A 15,290-nucleotide genomic window follows, 5' to 3' on the forward strand; every position below is an offset into this window, starting at 1 on the left:
GACAGGCGTCCACAAACATCAACGATAGACAAGGGAATGGAGAACAAACAGGGTATATATACACTGGATACAAGATGATGACAAACTACAATCAGGTGAGCACAATGACACACGGCTGGCAGTGATGAGTGCTGGGGATCATGGGAAATGTAGTTCTAACACGAAGACAGTGAAACACGGGGCGGACAACAAGGAAAACGTGACATGGACTGTGAACCCCCCCCAAAACATTTCTGCTTTTGGGTTATTCGGAAAATAAAGTCAAATGGGTTTAGAACAACATGAGGGTAAGTAAACAATGACAGAATTTTCATTTTTGGATGAACTATTTCATAAAATCAGCCAGTGACAGTGTAAAGATGGATTGCCAGTTTATGAGATTAAAGAAATTAAATAGTCTTATGCTGAAAAGGTACTTAGAAGTCATGAATGTTCACATTATCGGTCAACTGTTTCTTTCCAAAATGCACATCAACATAAATATATATTTGTAAATATATAATGTATATTTTATTATACTGCAAAAAACTTAGATTCTTTTTACAGTATTTTCATAGAATAATGCGAACACAAGAACAAATACCTGATTTCTGGATGAAAGTGCTCTCTTTACATCAGTGCAAAAGTGTCTTGCATCACTTTTCTCTGTGTGAAATCCCAACAGGCATTTTTTCTCAGACAACCTTACACATCTAGTAGAAGCTACCCCTGGGTTACAATATCACTGTCCACGGCTGATCTTATTTGACTTCCAAGCGCTAATTTCATTAATCAAGTGCTGGCTGTCTGAAGTGTGTGTTTGGGATTAATTAAGGAGGGTTAAGAGAGTTTAAATGATCAGATAAAGCCTCGTGCCAATTTGAGCTTCGTTTGAAGACAGAGGAACTTTCTTTCTCTTCTCCTCTTTCTTCTTTAATTAAGAGATCTCGGGCCGTGCCCTTGACTGGAATGGAGGATAAATGACTGAATTAATTGTGGAATGGGGAATGAGCCGAGAGGTTGTTAGAGTGAGAAGGAAACTTAGGGAAACTGAGGTAAATTCAGTCAAGTAGGATTGGGAAACAGAGCACGAATAAATTTGTATTCACAGAGAACCATTAAAAGCTATTCTCACAAGAGCTTAATAATACCTGCATAAGCACTATTTTAGAGCTGGAATTAGCATTCCTAAGAGGCCCACGCGATGGCTTGTGCAAGCAGAAAGAAAAAATCTAATTATTTCTCAAAAAAGATAGGGATAATTCACCCAAAGAAAAAAACGTCACCATTTACTCACCCTCATGTCACATCAAACCTGTATGACTTTCTTTCGTCCGTGAAATGGAAAAGGAGATGTTAGGCAGAATGAAAGCCTAACGTTTCCTCTGTGTTCCTCGGAAGAAAGTCATACAAGTTTTATGTGACATGAGGGTGAGTAAATGATAACAGAAGATTTATTTTGGGGTAAATTAGCCCAGAATTTAAAAAACGTAAAAAAATACACTGTTAAAATCAACGGTTTAAGTTTCTTTCTGTCTGTCTGTTAATTACATCCCTAATGCTGATTGGCTGGCAGCTGTGTTTGTGAGTATGTTTCATTAGCAGTGACTCTATAAGTAGTTTATGAGGCCACACTTAAGAGTGATGAAGCCTGAGCGCTCTGTCTGGCTCTCCCCACTTCCCCGAGGCCATGACAGATTAGCTTCACTTACATAAAGGCATGTAGATCATCAGCAATCTGGACCTGTGGCCTGCTCCAGCAAGCCAGATAACGCTGAGGGATTGAGTTAGCCTGCAGATTGATTCTCTCCACAGACAACACTCCATTTCTTTCTTCTTCTTTTTTCTTTTTCTACAGCTCTTGCCTCTTTTACTCTATCACTTTTTGTTTTTAAGACTTTGTATCACAGTTCCTGCAGAGAAGGTGCGGTTTATATGTAATACAAGCTGATATAGGTAGCAGATACAGTATAATATACATGTGTTTTATTAATCCGAGTCCTCTATACCTGTTTTACAAAATACAGCACTTTAATCTTGCATTTAAAACTAGGGATTATAAAACAGTTCAAGGAACGAAAACTAAAATGAGTGAAAATGTTATTTTGAATGGCTGGTTATAGGTTATTAATCGGTTAAATTCATTCCGATATTTTTTTTTCCATGAAACCAAAGACCAAAGGATTTGTTACAATACATTTTCCGAATTACACCACGTCCTGTTGCCCAAAAACTGGGGCCTCACTCTTTTTAGTGGAACATGATAAGCATGTGCTTTAAACATGATGGAAACATACAGTTTCTGCTTTTAGACCCTTTTCAAAACAGAAAAATATACATTTGATAAAATGGTGTATTTTAAACGGATTTTCTAGTTTTATTTATTTTTTATTGTGGAACTTATGTGTTTTATATTTGTAATCATTTTACAATGGGTTTGAATGCCAATCAGAATGTAGAGTCGAAGCGATCATATATTTACTTTTAAAAACTCAATGAAACAGATTGACTTTAATAAGAGAACATTTAGCAAAGACGGACTACTCCTATTAAAATGAATGCGAGAAATTGGAACTCCCAACGGATATAGAAAAGAAAGTCCTGCCTTAATGGTAAAAGAGCCAGTCAGCTTGCAGATTCAGATTGTCTTTCAACCAACTCGAGAACGCGCATGCACATTAGCTGGAACAGCCTGAGAAATAGTGTTTTTTAAGCGTGACCTGAGCTAAAGAAGCACAATGTATGGTACCATTGTTTACAGATTTGACTGCTGATTTGAAATAAGTTATTTTATCGTAATCTGACGCGACCAACCATTTTGGAGATTCTGGTCTTTCCCCATTCAAATAGATAGGAGCTGTACTTTTATGCCATTTGTTTACATAGTAAATATGATCTTTCTGACATAACTTGAACATGTCAATGTGCCAGATGTCAAATGTGGAGTTATTTGTTTCTATGGCAAGTCTCACAAACAGCTTTGTTGGTGATTACAGCTAAATAAATTCTACAAATTATAAAATTATTTAACCTCTATATGTTGCAGAAAACAATTTTAAGGACAGAAAACCGCTCCAGGTAACAATGGCATAATAAAATAGAATATCAAACATAAATATGTGTTCACTACCTTTAACTGTTGAAGCCTCTACCATATTGGTTCTTTTCAAGATAAAATATTTCCCTAACCATAACCTAGCATAACCATAATGCTAAGCCCATGTCATATTAAGCGAATACAGATGGGGAACATGTTATTCCGGTTATTATGTGCTATAAATGACCCTGGGCTGGGAACATAGGAATGACTCAATTTTTACATAACATCATGACTGTGAAGTCGGAGTTTACATAGAATTCTGAGTTTACAAGTTCTACAAAGACATGAACACTTTTTACAAGTCGGAATCTTGTAATTATGGTAATTCCATCATGACGTAATTGTACAATAAATTCAAATTGGCATTTGAATCCATTGTAAAATAACTATAAATGCTTAATGACTGCGCATTGTATATGAATGTGCCAGGTTACTATGTTGCTTGGCAATCGCAAACAGCCTACAGATAGGATAAGGAATTGGCAGAATTTTTTATTCTGAAAATAGTAATAATTTTAATTGTTGTGCATTGTTGTCTTTTTATAAAAGCAATAAGCCACTTATGCTCATGCTGCACATTGATTTCACCACGTTTAAGGGGTGAATCGTGCCTAAGAACACTCTTACCTGTGGTAAATTCACATTAATGTATGGCTTTGAGTAGATTATTGCTTTATTCTCACACTGCAGGAACATTTAATTGAACTGCAATAATAATGATAATAAAAAAGATAATAAGTGGTGAAAATCTTGAAATTAAACAGTGACCAGTCTTATCTCCTAAAATATACACTTTCCCTTGTACATTCATATACATTTTATGTTGTAAAAAAGTAAATGCCCATGTTATTTGTCAACAACCCATCCATTGGGACAAATATCATCTTTTCTTTCTTTACTGACTATATGAATCTAATCTCTATGAACATATCTATTTGTTATGACAGTCTAATTTGATTATGGGGTCATGCAATGCATGAAAATGTAAATTAACCCAGGAATGAGCTGAAATGCCAAAGGGAATGACTGAATTACATGTGAATTATTCATTAGAATATGTAGGTCTACTGTTCAAGGCACTGCTTTGCATTTGAAGTTTTTTATTGTATTTGACACACAATCTGAGACTATTTCTAAGGTCCCATATCGAAATCTTTTCATGATAACTTTTTCCAATAACATTCCCAGCTGGTCCAGATTACAAGTTATTATTATTAACACTTTTTGTTGTTGTTGCGTAAACCGATATGGCGGTTTTCATGGACTTATACTGACACCTAGTGGCAAGGATACTGCATAATGCAAAAGTAATAGTTTTCTTTTGCTGATGTCATATTAGACATGTGCTGTTTGAAGACATTTGTGATTTATTTATTCCATAAACAAAAGTGTCTAGATTAGTCATGTGGTCCCAATGCGGCAGTCCCCATGGTTCGAAGTATAACCGGTTTTATTAGGATATGATTGGAGTGTTAATTTCATGTGAGTATATATCATTTTAATACAAATAATTTTTTAGGGGTAAAACTTATTAACAATAAAACAGTAGTGATTGTACCTTTTAAGAGATAAAGGACAAAGAGTCATTTTTGTCAGATATTTTTAATCCAGTTTGTTTGGCATATATTAGGTGGCCAGTACACGTGCTATTTTACATTGTGGCAGTTCTTGAAACAATCTGACTGACTCTGTCAGGTGATCGGAGTGCCACTCACTCACTCTCTGACAAATCTCCTTTTTCAGATTGATTGCCTTTCTGCTGTTTTATTCATAAATGTCCTTTCTCTTCATTTCTCGAAGCAGTTGTGAAAAATGGTATACTCAGGGTAGTGTTTTCAGGCTGAACAAAATAATTTTTAATGACACGTGAGTCACCTGTCAAGTACATTTATCATAGGCCAGGATTTTGCTTTGTGGAGATTTGTGTGTGTGCGTTTCATATACCTAGCAGCGATACTAACCCACCCCATAATCTATTGCTATGGAAACATGCTATTCAGTGTGATTAATAGCAAGCACACATCTTACGTTTCTCTCATTTGTCTGAGGGCACCTCAGATTTGTAAGGATGCTTTAATATGATTAAGTATTTCAGTCAATATGAAATGTGAAATATCCAATACTGTGCTGCTTAAATTCTGACATTATGTCATTCATTCTTATTGGCATGTCATCTCAGCGCTGCTGAATTTTAACTTATTTAGAGACAAGAGTAAATTGTCTGTAAATGGTCTGTGTCATAATGTCTGAAGCCATCTTCGAAATGCTGTCTGTGATATTATGAATAATTGGTAGTGTTTTGTTGAGCTGACATACTGTATGACAGTAAAGCCTGACAGTTTTGTGTCAATTGCAGGTTAACATGATTGTTTTGACATCCCCGATTTTGGAGTTTGACAAAGCGGGAAGTGATGTCCGTTTATATACGTGTGTGGTGTATGTGTGTGCAGTGTTGGGGACACTTCTTTGAAGCCGTAGCTTGCCAAGTTACAAGTCACTCATAATCTAAAGAAGTTAAGATACAGTCAAGCTACTGTGTTAATAGCGAGTATCTATTTGCTATACAGTTGAAGTCAGAAGATGACATACTGTACACCTTAGTCAAATACATTTAAACTTAGTTTTTCAAAATTCCTGACATTTAATCATAGAAAACATTTCCTGTATTTGGTCAGTTAGTGTAACAAACTTGCCATGGAGACGGTGTAAGGATCCATGTGCAGGTAGTTTATTAAAAGAGACACAAGCAAACAATCCAAAACAGCAGGCAGATAAATCCAGTAAACCAATTAGACAGTCCAACCAGGCAAAGAAAAACAAAGAGTAATCCAAAAAGCAGTAAATCCAGAAAAACAGGCAATGGTCATAACATGAATCAAGAAAAAATGGAAAAATGCTCGGTAAGGCAGGGTAAACTGGCAATACTTTGCAATGATCAATGAAACTGCATGGCTATATATACACATGTGGTAAACAGTAAAATGAGCAGTGAAAAAAGGGGTGAAGATCAGTAGTTCAGGGCTACGAACAACTCCTGCTGTTGTTCTGCTGGGACATCCCCTTGGTCATGGTGCTGGATGATTAGGATGGCTTGGTGGAACTCTTGGATCAGAGATGGATCCATTATGTCCTTGGTGGCTACCCACAATCTCTCCTCCGGTCCATAGCCGTCCCAGTCCACCAAGTATTGCATCTGGCTCCCTCATCGCCTTGAGTCCATGATCTCTCTGACCATATATGCTGGTGCTCCATCAACCTCCAATGGAGGCGGAGGCTCGGGATTTGTGATTCCAGGACCAGACGCCAGGTGGACAAGTTTCAGCAAGGACACGTGGAATGAAGGAGAGTTGCGGTAATTAGCAGGAAGCTCTAATCGCTAAGTAACTGGGTTTATTTGATGGATAATTCTGAATGGACCCACATACCTTGGACTAAGCTTCCTGCAGGGTAGCTGCAACTTGAGATCCCTTGTAGATATCCAGACCCTCTGTCCAGGCTGATAGTTGGGGTGAGGGCGCCTCTGCCGGTCAGCCTGAAATCCTTGTGCTCAGACAGCTCGCTGTAGCTGCATATGTGCACTGTCCCACACCCTCTCGCTCTGCCTAATCCAATCGTCCACCGCTGCCACTGAAGATGGTTCTCCTGACCAAGGTAACATCGGGTTTGGTAGACCAGCACACATTGGAAGGGGGTTAGCCCCGTAGAGGTATGAGTGAGGGAATTCTGTGCGTATTCGGTCCAGGGCAAGATGTTGCTCCACTGCTCCTGTTCACAGTTACAGTAGCTCAGAAGATATCTGCCAGTCTCCTGGTTTAAACATTCCACCTGTCCATTGGCTTCGGGGTGATAGCCTGAGTTGAGACTCATGTTGATGTCCAGTTGCTTACAAACCGATTCCAAACTCGGGACTTGAATTGTGAACCTCAATCGGACACAATGTCATCTGGTAATCCATAGACTCTAAATACTTGGTGGAATTGAGCATTAGCAGTTTCCATAGCCATGGGTAAACCCATTAGAGGGACACGTCTACATGATTTAGAAAATCTGTCAATAATTACCATTATGGTAGTGTATCCATTGGAGTTTGGCTTGTCGGTGATGAAATCGACAGGTGGGACCATGGTTTTTGTGGTATTGGCAGTGGTTGTAGTAATCCTGTGGGCAGTTCCCTGAGGGTCTTAGATTGTGCACACACTTGACAAACTTCACATAGTTAGTAACGTCACAAATTACAGATTGCCACTAGAAGGAATTATGTACCAGAGTGATTGTTCTTTGGATGCCAGGGTGTCCTGTGCTCAATGAAGTGTGGACACATTGGATAGTTCTCAGATGACCTGGGACCAGCAGTTTCTTAGGTGGTCATCCTCTCGTTGTTCCTTGCCGAACGCGCCCCCCCTCCATTATCTGTTGTAAGAGATCAGAATATACAGTAGGAGCAATCACTCTTAACTCTCCTTCTCGCTCACTGTCAGTGGCCAGCAACACCGGGCATCTCCATGGATGGGGTCCCCTGTGGCATTGCCCCTGGCGGCTGGCAGGTTGGACAGCTTGGGCCAACAGCTGTTCGATCCCCGGCCTGTCTCGTCCTAAGATTAGGGGCACTGGCAGATCTTTGAAAATTCTGACCCCCACTGGCCAGCTTCCTGGTTTGGCCTTCATGGTAACCGACACCAGATAAAATGACATGAACTTTTATTTAGCATAATATTTACTCACAATTTCACACAAAAATTTTAATTTTGTAAAAAAGTTCTGCACACCGGTGTTTTCATGTTGACTGATTTTGAATAAACAACATAAACAAATTTGAAGTCCTCTTCGAAGTAGGTGGAGTTCCTGGTCACCTACCGGTGATGTGGACCAATAGCCGTAAGAAGGTGTTTAGCAAAGAATTTGTCCTAAAATGCAAGCCACCGAAACTAATGGGGGGTTGCTGCTGGCTGAAGCTTTCAGACGGTCCCTTACCACACCCTCCACAGTTTAAGCCCACACACTCTCATGGTGGAATCGTCAGGATTCCTACGATTTTTCTAAATTTGCTAATGGTCAAATTGGGGTGGCTGTGGCTCAGGTGGTAGAGCGGGTTGTCCACTAATCGCAGGTTTGGTTGTTTGATTCCTGGCCCACACTACTCCACATGCCAAAGTGTCTTTGGGCAAGACACTGAACCCCAAGTTGCTCCCACTGGCAGGCTAGCTGGCAGGTGTGTGAATGGGAGAATGAGACACAGTGTAAAGCGCTTTGAATACCGCTAAGTTTAAAAAGGCACTATATAATTGTAGACTATTTACCATTTAATTTGTATGATATAGTGTGACTGCACTTCCAACAACTTTCACTTTCAAACTTTCAAGACCATACAAAATAGCCAACTCGTAGATTATGCACGAATTTTCATGAGATCGGGTTGGTTTGAGCGCATTTGTGTTTGTTTACAGGGCCCATATAAAATGGAAGGTGAATGTCTGACATTATTTTCACTGTTGATGTTTAGACAGTAATTCCTCATTGAAGAAAAAGATTACGTTGGCCTACAAAGGGAAACTTTCCTTAAAAGATAGACAAAGTTTTTTTTAATTATGTTCCTATAAGCTTTACGAAAAGGTACAAAAAGCCTTTTATGTTTGTCCCACATTATACATTTGCACATATATACAGTGAAATTCTTGTTTTTCACATATCCCAGCTAAGCTGGGGTCAGAGCCCAGGGTCAGCCATGATACAGCGCCCCTGGAGCAGATAGGGTCAAGAGCTTTGCTCAAGGGCCCAACAGTGGCATATTAGCAGTGCTGGGGCTTAAAACCCCGACCTTCTGGTCAGTAACCCAGAGCCTTAATTGCTAAACAGTTATACATAATAAAAATATTTAGGTCACCTTTTTCTTTAAAACATTATTTCATTAAATAATAGTAATAATAATAATAATAATAATAATATTGATGACCACAAAAATTATTTTGAAACCCTCCTTTTCTTTAAAAAAAGAACAAATCTGGGTTACAGTGAGGCACTATACTTGACAAAGCGGGAGGCTTACAAACCTTTTCTGTGTAAATTATGTATGATGCAATGTCAACAAACCCTAAAACAGCTGTAAGAATGACGATTTAAATGATTTTAAAGAAAATGAGGGAGGAGTCGAAATTATTGTTTAAAATGCAATGGATTTAGCTGATAATTGGTGTTTACAGTGACAAATTTTAAGTACATAGCTTCATCTAGAACTTGATATACACTTGCAAAGCCATATTTCAGACTAGGTTTCGGATTACCAAATAAAAAGGCCATTGTCGCAGTGTAATCAATATGCAAATATTCATCTATGCTTCAAATAAATGAAAAAACCCTGCATAGCAGGTTCAGTTAGAGGAGATGAGTTTTAGGGAGGTGCAATGATGGATCAAGCTGCATTCGCAGACTGCAACATTTGATTGAAACTCCAAAACATGGCAGTGATCTTTATTGATCGTTGTTCTTTCTAATCAGTGAGTGTAATTATTGATTAGGTTTTAGACTCCTGTGAGGCCATTTGTGCAATTAGATTATCAGGACATAAACAAAAACCAGCTGGATGGTTTTGGGCAAGCATATAAAAAAACAAGAAACTATTTCTGTGGAAGACAGATACCATAGATGGTATAGAAGAAATAGGAGGCTGATCATGTAAGAAGTGAATATCTGAAGAAATTGAGCTTTTTATTCCTGGTGGTGCAGTGTTTACATACCCCAGCTGGTTGTGGACAGGTCTTTTGCCCTCTTGTAGAAAACTTTCATCTATATTACATGATTTAGTTTCACAAGATGAAAGCCTGTTGTTTGTTTAACAAACTGTTCTCAGGTACAGAGCAGTAACTGCCTCAAGCTTGCCCTGCAAAGGTGTTCGAGTCAGAGAAAGTAACTTTGTAAGAACATACAGATTCTCCAGGCATCCTTGAGTCTTATGTGGTGAAGGTCTAGTTAGACTCTCGAAATCGCCATCAGTGCTGTTCATTCGTATGTATAAAAACCTAGAGTGGTGTCCAAATGTCTGAGACCACTAGTGAAAATTGTATGTACGTATTTAGCATTTGTTTTAATTTTATACAAATGTTTTCATTACAAATTATGTTATCAGTATAATTTGAAGGAAAAGTTTAATTAAAAAAATTAAATGAATTTCAGTTATTCTCAGTATTTGGTGTGTCCCTGTTTGCTTTAATAAAAGCATGCATTCAAGCTGGCAAGTTTGTGCAAAACCTGATGATCCATGTTATTCCAGTATGATTTGAGTATGTTCCAAAGCAAGGAAAACTTTTGTTCAAAGATGTTAAAATGGTCATTGATACAACCTAGAAAGAGTGCAGAATCTTAAACATTTGTTATTCAATTTATGACATAACAGTTCATTCTTTTAAGTTTAAAAGTTTCCAGGTTTAAATTAGATCTTGAATACCAGATTTTCAATGTTGTTTGAGACTTTTGGACACGGTCATTGACAAATGCAGTCGTCCGAGCTGATAATGACAACTATAATGATAGAGTGATATGACAAAAGTAATGTTTTGATTTTTGTTTTAATTCACAAACTGTCTTGAGGGCCTAAAGGGGTTTTCTATGTTTAATTTTTTTGTCACATGACCTATGTTGGTTACACCACGTGACTTTGATTTAGTGGACAAACTTTTTTTACAAATCTGAATCATATTTATAATTTTAAAGAAATAATAATAAATGTTTATTCTGCAATACTCATGCCAACATTTAGTTTTTCAAGAATTTAAACTTTTAACGAGACTTGAATATTTATTTATTTTTGTACTGTCCCCAGACGGTTCCACCACACGACATTACTTTAATCCTCAGAAAAAAATATAAAAATAACTATGAGTCACAGGTGAATTAAAGCAATTATTGTGTTTGAATTACATTAATAATGTTTTTTTATATATATAATTTAATAGATCTGGATATAAAATTGTGTCAATTCAATGACCTACCCCACTGTGTAAGTATTATTATATTCACACATGCACCTACCGATGAAGGACAAAAGTATCTGCTCGTCCATAGTCTTGTTGATGGGCCAAAGGGATCTTTTGATTGTACTTGATACTCTGGGAAGAGATCTGCCCGTGAGCAGGATACAGAATAATTGTTTGGAATGGGGATTCTCAGTGGACCCCTTTGAGCTCGTCAGCTGGTGTTTGAAGTTTGCGCTGACATTGAAAAACTCAAGGGCAGGGGTTGAGCTGGAAACAGCCTCTCAAATAAGAAAGCAAAAGAAAGGGAGAGCAGCAAAGAAAACACAAAGACAAAGGCAAGTTCACTTCTTAACTTGTAAGTGGCGTTTTATTTTGAAGCAGAGCAGGGGAGAGATTTGAAATGTTTTTTAAGTGAGTTGCCTGTGTGGGTATGTTTGTATAGGTATTGAGAGACTTAGTTCTGAACCTTTATTAAATATAAGGTTGAATTGTTTCCCTGAAAGACCTCCAGATGGCCTGAGAAACATCTCGTCGCTTTTGTGAGTCACCGCACATGACATACGACACAAGATGGAAGTTGAGAAGAAGACATTTCTCAGTCTACATTCAGGTGAGTCTCCCTTCATCTGACTTGAAGACTACATTGGAAACTATAGAAATGTTAAAAACTTTGAAAATGATATGAAATGGCATAGTGACTGCAAATATCCCTTCTGGGGTGTATGTTTGTGTGAGTATGAGTATGAGTGTGTGTGGTTGATTACCTTGTTGTGTCTACAAGCAGTTGCCCTACATCTTAACGGATATGTTTGTAGGTCTGTCAACTCATAATTTTGTATACAATAGCATACAAAATTTGACCGTTTTGACCAAAGAGAGTTCTTGTAGTTTTGAGTTCAATTCTCAGGGAACTTTACTAAACTATACCTTGAATGCAAATCACTTTGGATAGAAAGGTCTACCAAATGTCATTTAAAACCGTTTTCTTACAGCCTATTCCTGGAGGTATTTACATAAAATGCAAAGCATTGCCATTATTGGCCGATCATATCACATGCTTGACACTGAAAGTGTGTTCAGTCAAACCAGAAACAAGGGGATAAATTATAGCAAACAACAAAAAGTTGTGTGATGTTTCCCTGGGTGTCCTTTTGACAGGCAGCGCATCGCAGAAAATGGCACACTGCGAAAAAGGGGACAACCCACTAGACAACTAGATGAGGGAAACAGCCATGAAGAAAACATGAGACTTTTATTCTCTTCCTCGACACATATTAATACCGAGCGATTAAACAAAATCTACTGTCGAGGGAAAATATATACAAAAACAATTTTTTTTTTCTATCAGTCAAAACCGTGTCAGAATTGTCACAGTCTGCTTTGAAGTTAGCGATGGAAGCCAACCAGGGACCTCGTGAGTGGGTAAATAAAAGATGGAGCGCTTCTCCTCCTCTTGCCTTTGCTGGCTAATAGGGCAGCCCCTGCTGATCAAAAGAACATTAGCTTTGATTAATCAATCAATGCTCTGGTGGCCTGCTCCTTCCTGTCAATAACTGGGGCTGCCAGTGATCACCGAATGGAGGTTAGTGTATGATCAAGACCCCTCCTTACAACGTGGCAAACATTCACTGGCTTCCTCATGCTGCGCAATGCCAGCCAAAATCCCCCAGAATTAATCATCAGTCCCTTTTACTGCCCTAATTTGCTAAGCTTTTCCTGCTAATTAATCTGTGTTTTATGTGTCTATTTTATTTACCAGAACAAAAATTCGGTGCTTTTTTTGTTTCAAGTTATAATGCTAGCATGAAGATGAAGTTTAGTTGTGTGAATAGAAAGCTAATCCTTACATAATATAAAAGGGATAGTTCACCCAAAAAACTTAAACTTTCACTCTCTTCTGTCCTAAGAGGAGTTCTTCTTTTGATTTTGGTGAATCGCATTCTTCGTGCATATCACCACCTACTGGGCAGGGAGGAGAATTTATAATAAAATAGGACTGAAAAGGATCTGTTTCTCACCCACACTTATCATATCGCTTCTGAAGATATGGATTAAACCAATAGAGATTCATTTTATGCTGTCTTTATGTGCTTTTTGGACCTTCAAAGTCACCATTCACTTGCATTGTTTGGACCTACAGAGCTGAGATATTTTTCTAAACATCTTTGTTTTTAGCAGAAGAAAGAAAGTCTTACACATCTGGATGGCATGAGGGTGAGTAAATGATTTTTAGGTGAACGATGCCTTTAACATTAACATTAGTGAAGCAACTTTTTGCGTTTTATAAAAATCGCAACAAAGTCTGATGACAACTCATGATTTCTTTCGAGATGGCAAAAGCGTAAGTATAGTATGACTTTCATTCCCATAGAGACCAATCTATCAACAAACAGAATTTCAAATTGATACAATACAGGCATTTTAGCTCGCCTCCTATTCAACACTTTATTTTAAGAAAAGAAGTGTTAGTGAACCAGTTTGGTTACTCATTCCATATTTATTTCTGCAATACAAATAAGTTCTGCGAGTCAATAACGAATAACCTAGTATGCATCCCTCGTCTTGTTCCAAAACTGATGTTTTCTTTCTTCCGTGGTTATTTTTATAATAACATCATGGTTTATATTTTGATTTCGGTAAGGGGTTAGACTTTATGGTTAGGTTTATTTTTGGGTTGGGTGTTAAACTTAAACTGAAATCACAAATAAATTTCTCTATGGTAGTAAAAGTTGTGTGCTTTCTTATGATTTCACCATCTCGTGCTAATAATTACAACTTGTCATAAGACAATGTTGAAAGAATTACTTTAAAAGCACTTTTGACTGAACATTATCCCACTTATTATCTGGCAAATTGCCAAATAAATAAACATGAATACATTTTTAAGTTGAAATAATTTAATTTTGTGAGAAGAGAAATACCATGGAGTTTTTTGAGAGAAATTAAACTGAAAAGATATGTAGGAAATTGATTGCCTGGAACAACAGACAATAATACAGTTTAGTACATTCACTGAGCACTTTATTAGGACTATGGTTGTAATAAAGTTCCCAACGTGTTGCAGCCCATCCGCCTCAAGGTTCGACACATGCATTCTGAGATGCTATTCTGCTCACTACAATTGTACAGAGCTGTTATCTGAGTTACCATAGCCTTTCTGTCAGTCTGGCCATTCTTTGTTGACCTCTCTCATCAACAAGGTGCTTCCGTCCACAGTTTCCGTGTTTTTGGCACCATTCTGAGTAAACTCTAGAGACTGTTCTGAAAATCCCAGGAGATCAGCAGTTACAGAAATATTCAAATCCGCCCATCTGGCACCAACAATCATGCCAAGGTTGAAATCACTGAGATCACATTTTGTTTTTTCCACATTCTGATGGTTGATGTAAACATTAACATAAGCTCCTGATCCGTATCTGCGTGACTGTATGCACTGCTGCCACATGATTGGCTGATTAGATAATAGCATGAATAATTAGGTATACAGGTGTTCCTAATAAAGTGATCAGTGAGTGTAGTCTATGCAAACTGTCTGACCATAGAATGCCACAATTGACCAATCAGAATGAAGTAATCCTGAAAACCATGTAATAAAACACACAGCCTTTATCGCTGTTGTATGTACAGTATACTGAAGTTAGTTACTGTACTTCTGGAAGTTCCTATTCCTGGTGCTAGTATGCAAAGATTGAGGGTTTGATTCCCAGGGAACACATACTCAAATGTATATAGTACCTACTTTGAAGTTGCTCTGTATAAAAGCATCTGCCAAATGGATAAATGTAAAAAATTAACAAGCACTTATCTGTTTTTAATATAAAGAGCCTCAGGAGATAGTAGACAGTGACCAAACTGAAAGAGCGCATCTTTCATAGGTTCCACAACACCTTACTGGTTTCTGTTATGTTGGCCTGCTGTGCTCTGCAAATGCAAATGAATGTAATTTTATATGACAGGAAAAGTAAACTTTCTTTTCGGAGTTGTGTGTGTGTGGGGGGTAGGCTCCCAATGGGGGACAGAGTGCTGAAGAAGCCCTGTTCCAATTCTGTCATTGTCAAAGTTTGACATAATAAGTGATTGTTCACGCGCCTTTGTTGAGCGATACAACACAAGAGCAGGGTCCCAATTCCACGCTGTTAATTTTTTGTTTAAAGGGAAAAACACGAGATTTCTATTCCTTTAAGGTATGCTTGGCAGTGCTTATGCTAAGTAATCTAACAAACCTGTCGTGATGTCTGTCTGAG

This window comes from Xyrauchen texanus, chromosome 45, assembly GCF_025860055.1.
Source record: "Xyrauchen texanus isolate HMW12.3.18 chromosome 45, RBS_HiC_50CHRs, whole genome shotgun sequence".
NCBI classification, from domain to species: Eukaryota; Metazoa; Chordata; class Actinopteri; order Cypriniformes; family Catostomidae; genus Xyrauchen; species Xyrauchen texanus.